Source organism: Malania oleifera, chromosome 1 (assembly GCF_029873635.1).
Source record: "Malania oleifera isolate guangnan ecotype guangnan chromosome 1, ASM2987363v1, whole genome shotgun sequence".
NCBI classification, from domain to species: Eukaryota; Viridiplantae; Streptophyta; class Magnoliopsida; order Santalales; family Ximeniaceae; genus Malania; species Malania oleifera.
The window spans coordinates 17,441,643-17,448,737 of record NC_080417.1 but is presented as its reverse complement, the minus strand read 5'-3'; positions in this window follow the sequence as shown (position 1 = coordinate 17,448,737).

The window sequence follows — 7,095 nt, the reverse complement described above, 5'->3', positions numbered from 1 at the left end:
GGTCAGTCAGCTGGGCAATTATTCAACTGTTATATTTTTGTCAGTCGACTGAGAAATTTTAGAACATTCTGGTCAGTTGGCTGACTAGTCAATTTTTTCAAAACTTCTATTTTTTTTAAGCTTTTAAACCTTTTGTTATTTGAAAAACTTAAATGGGACTTTTCAAAAACATTTTCCAGGGTTTTTAAAAACTGGTCCTTAAGTCTTTGTTGCATCCTAATGAGTTTTAACATATTTCAAAAGATATTTAAAATATGAAGCACTTACATAAAGACTTCTTAGGACATTTGACATTCTAAGTGCTTGAATCTTCATGCTTGTTTTTCTTTAAGCTCCCTTGTTTTTCTTTTCTTTGGCTCTCTTGCTTTTCTTCAAGTTTTGATATACTTTAAGCTCTTTAACATCCGCACTCTCATGATCTTCAAACTTTAAAATATCATCTTGAAATCCATGCTTTAAGCTTCATATGATCAACCTTCTTTGAAATATAAGCTTTCATGAATCCTTCTAAACACTTGACCTTACTTTCTCATAGTTGAGTTCTGAAATGTCATCACTTAACTAAATATGTTAAGTTCCACTTGTTTGTTAATATCAAAATAAGATATTAAGCCTTGTAAGGCCAACAAAGGGGAATAAGATTATACCAGGCTTATTATTAAATTTAAACCGGTTAATTTTGAGTGTATGAGCCGTATAATTATAGTATGATTTTCTGAACAGTTTAGGCATTTGAAAAATGATGATTTTGAATATAATTTATATTTGAAAAAAAAATCGTGTGGCACGAGTACTGTTCAATTGAGAATACTGTCTGCTTATGGAAACTGTTTGGCTGTGAATACTACTTTGCTATGAACACTGTTTGGTGGTGAATACTATTTGGTTGTAAATACTGTCTATTTGGGTGAATACTGTCTGTTGCGAACATAAACGTACAATGAAATACATGGCTACCCTACATGGGCCACGTACAGTGAAGTACGCAGTTGCCCTACGTGGGCCACATACAGTGAAATATGTAGCTACCCTACGTAAGCCATGTACAGTGAAGTACCCAGCTGCCCTACGTGGGCCACGTACAGTGAAGTACGCAGTTGTCCTACGTGGGCCACGTACTAAGAGGTATGCAGTAGCACTATGTGGGCCACGTACTGAGATCAATGGAATCTACTATATCTTGTGTGGATGTGTTGTGATGTATGTGTATACGTGGATCTCTGTGTTATGATTAATATTGGGTGTGTGAAGTTTTCGTGTGGTACCTTATGTGGATGGGTATTCTGTGTGGATGTGTAGCTTGTATTGTATCATGTGTAGATGAACTATGGTGTATATGTATGCAGACTATGTGGGATGATTGATGTGGATGTGTGTGAATACTAGTATGTGAACTTGAATGTATAAATATTTATGGCAAAGTAAAACTCTCTACCCAAGGGCTTACCGAGAAAGGTGAGTGCCCTAATCAGTATCAGTTTTAGCCACACCTAGATTATAGGGTATGGTTACAAACGGTATCAAAGCAGAGGGAAGGTACATGTATGGGCATGTAATCTTTCCTATTCTCGGGAACTTTCGCCAGTAAATATTTATGTATGTGTACGTGGATATGCAGGTGTATTCTCTGTTGTGGTGGATTAAGAAACAGCTATATTTTATATATATTGAAACTCATTTTCATACACTGTTATAGTTTATTCTTCCTTCATGAGAGGTGTCTTACCCCAACAAATTATTGATTTTTCAAGTCCTTCAAGTGATTGAGCTTAAAAAGCTCCGGGGCAGGGTTTAGTTTTTGTTAATTTTAAGTGGTGGTAAGAACAGTTATATGTACAGTTTATGTTTTAAATATTGGTGATGTAATATGGAGAATTTGTTTTACTCCTTTTTGGATTGTATATAGTACTCTAGTATTTTATTGGAGAATGTTTAATTATTTCTGTTGCGTGAATGGTATCAGAGACATGTGAATGGTCTCATCACACCCCGAGCCCCACCTAGTGGGTTTGGGGCATGACAAAGTGGTATCAGAGCTTAGGAATTATGTAACACCCCGACCCCGCGGGGCCTGGGATATTAACTTTCTACTACTGATTTACAGCGGAAGCAAAATAAACTCAATTTTTATTAAACCAGAGCGCTAATTATCCATATTACAATCACTTATTTCAAAAGAAGAAAATTACACAAACATAAATATCTCAAATCATACTAATATTTCTAATCAATCTTTATTTTTCTAATCCCCAGCCGCGTGCTTGCTAAGCCTAATTTCCAACATGCTCTTCAGAGTTATCTGAAATAAAAATATGATTGGAATGAGACGACGCTCAGTAAGTAAATAAGATTATTATTAGTGTGTGGCAAAAATGAGCTTTTTTAAAAAAATTTGTAAAACAATATTTAATACTATAACTTTAAAATTTCTTTTAGAATAAATATAAATTTAAAATTTTCTATATAAGACTTTTGTCATCAATTACAACAGTAAAATTTTATAATCATATACTATAATTATTAAATTAAACTTTTAACTTTAAAACTGTATAAATATTTAATGATAAATATACATATATTTTTCCTTATACGTTTTCTTTAGATCGTCATTTAAGTACTAAAATGATCATTTTCATGTAAACTTATACTTTTCCTTCAAATCATCAGTAACTTTGTATACGTAATTAAATATGTATAAACATATATTGTAAAAACCACCCTTAGGCCTGTTTGCCGTAAGTCATGTTTACTCCCATGACTGGGTTGTGCGGTCCGAAGACTGGATTTAACTGGCTGGTCGACCAAACTAAATCAACGTACGTAAACTTTAAGTGAGATTTTCCTTGTTAAGTCCTGGTCCGGAACCAGGTGTGCACTCAGGAGAAATCCACTAACATAAATAACCACTCTGTAAACAGTGTAGATGCACTCTGATCCGTATAAACTTTAAGTTGCGGTACCGAGCATCTGTAACTTTGAACTTTCGTTGCCATAAAGGGTTTTAAAATCATCTTATTATAATTTATGCAATTTAAAATAATATCGTAAAAATTTCATCTTTACTCATATTTTCATAAAAAAAATGCAATGTAGAAATAAACTCATGCCACACAATTTTTGTGTTAAAAATATATATAATTTTATTTTTGAATAGAAAAAAATGCTGAAAATTTACCCGAGGGAATTAAAACATTTCTTAACCCAAAAATATATGCAAGTATATTAAAGATAGAACTAGTATAATTAAATATGCGTAAAAATAAACTAATGAAAATTTTATAGAACTAATTAACATAATTGAAATTTACTTATAAAATAAACTCGGGTATGAATTTTAAATAAAAAAAAACTAACATAATCAAAATTTACTTACCTTCTTCCTTACAAACACTGTAACTATCTCTAAGAAATAAGATCGGAAAGAGTGGGTGATTGAGAACTTATTCAAAAATTCTCTCTCCACCACAAATTCTTTCACTCACTAATACTTCTCTTCCTTGGAAAATTGTTGTGAAAAATGAAGGTTGAGAGCTCCCTATTTATAGGAAAATTTTGGAGAAGAAATGAAATTTATAAAAGTGTGGGGAGATGGATGAAATTATAATTTTTTTTAAAATTAAAGAATGGACAAGGGATGGGCAAGGTATGAGTTGAGTATGGGATGGGGATGGAGGCCATGTGGGAGTGCTTGTCACCATTCCCATTAAATAAATTTTTAATTAATCACTTACCAAATTAATTAATCAATTAGTTAATTAATTATTTTATTATTTTTCTTAATCATTATTATCATTATTATTATCATTGTTATTAATTTTGAACATTTTTAGTATTTATTTATTTTATTATTTATTTTTGAATAAGAATTAAATTTTAATTTTGAAAACTCATGTGAACCCCACATGGTCTTGTGGGCCCCACACCACTTCGAGACCCAAACGGATCCTACGTAATTCCAATAATCCTCATACGATTTTATGAGCCCTACACAGTTTCGAGACTCGTGTAAACCTCCACATGGCTTCGGGACTCATGTGGGTCCCACACAGTCTTGTGGGCCCCGCATAGGATACCTATATTATTATTATTTTATCATATATTTTTACAAATTATATCAGTCAAAACATTATTTTATGTACTTATTTACGTATATAAATAGTGTCTTGTGGCTCCGGGACTCATATGGACCCCAGATAGTCTTGTGGGCCCCACATATGATACCTATATTATTATTATCTTATTATGTATTTCTACAAATTATGTCTGTCAAAACACTATTTTATGTATATATATTTATTTACGTGTACAAACAGTGTTTATCCTGTTTATCCTATGAAATTTCATTTTGACCAGGCCGACCTCCAGGGAGCGACTGAGCTGTAATGGTCTCTGAGCACTCGCTAAGACAAGGTCTTTCTTAGGCATCAAACATAGAATCAAGGATCCTACAGAAAAACACTTCTGTATTGATATTAACTTAATGACCATTTTTATTATTTTATTATTATTGTACTTTAATTTTATATATATATATATATATATATATATATATATATATTTCTGGGTCATCACAAATTAGGTTATGTAAACTTTAGGAGGATTAATACTAAAGTATAGCTTCGAGTTAAGACGAGGATAGGAACAGGTAGATCAGGATATTGTTTAGGACTTTTGAGTTTTTGTTTCGTAAGCTTAAGGATAGAAATCTCTTGATGGTCTTCTATGTTTTTCTTAAGCAGTAACTGGCTTCAGAAAATCACGGTAAATCCATCAACGGTGATGTTTCCGAATTAAGAGACTAGAACTTGAAATTAGAACTCGAAGGTTAGGATGGTTGATTTATGAGGATAAGCCTTTAAAAGAGAATTCTGATAATTTAAGTATTTTAATTGGATGAATTGTGGTTAATTGGGTGTTGGATGTTTAATTGAGGATTTGAATGTTAATCTGGTTTCTTGTTTTATAACTGTGCCAGTTATGTTAAGATGTGGACATTTTAAACTTGCCTCTGTCCTATCTTCATCATGGATCTTAGAGGTAAAGGCGTGGATGCTGGAGGGGAGAACAAGTTGGGGGCTTCCAGCGGAGATGAGATTGAAACCTCCAGACTTCTGCGAGGTATAGCTCAGTAGGTCAGGGAAGACATGAGGCGGGAAACCGAGGGATCGAGCTACCCACCTATGAACCAGAGCTGTTCGATCAATCAATTCACTTGCCTAAAACCCTCTTCTTTTGCAGGAGGTGCTAACCCAATCATAACTAAGAATTGGGTGTAGGAGATGGAGAAAATACAAACAGTACTGGATTGCACTAAGAAATAGAAGGTTCTCTTTGCCACTTTCAAACTAACAGGAAAGGTCTAGTGGTGGTGGCTGGCAGTGAAGCTGTTGGAATAGCAGTGGGCGGTACCTACTGCTATGACATGGAAGCATTTCAAGGAGGTATTCTAAAATTAGGAATAGCTTCCAAAGAGGGGGGTGAATTAGACTTTTAAAAAATTTCTTTTAATTCCTTTTTAGAATTCTTAAACTTATTTTATTTCTTTTAACCAATTTGTGACTTGTTTGTTTAATTTGTTAAGTACTCAAGAACTTAGTTTCTTTATTTAATCCTTAACCATACAAACATCCAATCATTCAACCAAACAAATCAACTATAATTAGAAAGCAAACAACCAAGCCAATACACAGCACTTATGTAATATAAAAATTCAAGATGGTTGTTTGTTTATATTAGCCAAATTTGAACCAAGCCTTGTATAAATGAATTTGCTTCTTCAATATGATGTGCAATATAAAATCCAATCACTCTTTCCAAATATTTAGAATTCAGATAAACTCTTAGTTAATTTCTCTTTGGGATGTTTAACCGAGTAACATACTCTCAAATGGTTTCCGCAAGATATGGTTTAACCAACGTACTCCCTTTCAGTTTTCACAACCCAAATCAAAATAAAATTTTTAGTTTACTTGATTCCCAAATATACGTAGTATATATGATTTTCAATTTAAACCATCCACGCAATTTAAATATATACTGAAAATAAATAGTAGAGAAAGAGAGAGTGAGACGGAGATTTTTACAAGGTTCGGCTTATACCAAGCCTACGTCCTCGCCTTTGGTAAACCACCAAAGGATTCACTAAACTTGTTCCTTTAACGGGCGGAACAAACCTTTACAACACTCCTTGGTTAAGGCTAGAACCCACCTTCTCCAAACAATATCCCCTCGTCCGGTCACTCCTTAACTAGGCTAGAGCCTACCTCTCTAAGCAATATCCCCTTGCTTAGCCAACGATCCAAACAACCCTTTGAATCGTCAATCTACTAGATAAAGATCAAATAAATGCGTACAAAGAACTTGCTCCTCAAAGAGCTGGTTAGTACACCAATTACAGCACAACTAATATACTTCAAAGTAAACAACAATATGGAAATTAACTTGAACCTCAATGAAGTATATCACCGATTAATTCTTTCAATGATTGAAAGATTTAGAATTTATAGCACAATTCCGGTGGAATAAGATCAGCAAAACTTAGTTGAATTCATGCACAATATGTGAGCTTGAGAACAAGAGAGAGCCTTGAGAATTTGAGAGCAATTTGAGAGAGACTTTGAATTTTTTCAGAATTTGAATTCTTGGTTGTGTTGATTCAATGATATTTGAGACCTATTTATAGACTTTAAAAAGTGTATAACTTGATCCTCAAGTGGTTTGAAGTATTCCCCAAGTTTCCATAAGTTTTGAGCCACAAACAACTCCATTTAAAAATTTGACCGTTATGAGAAAATTCATAACAGCCGCGTGACAGATGACTGTCCATTTTTAGCAGTCGTATGTCCAATTAAAACAAAGGGGTAGTAGGGTGTCAGTCGTCTGTCCAAACATGCACAGACGTCTCATTTTACTCTGACAGTTGTCTGTCAAGTATTTGATAGTCGTTTGTCATGCTGTCAGCTTTGAGCACCCTTCAGTATGTTGGTCATACCTTTTTCTGTATAACTCCAAATTTGATTATCTTGGTGTCAAATGAAATATAAGAGAAGCTTCTACAACTTTCATGTTGAACACAGTTTAAAATAAATATTTTTT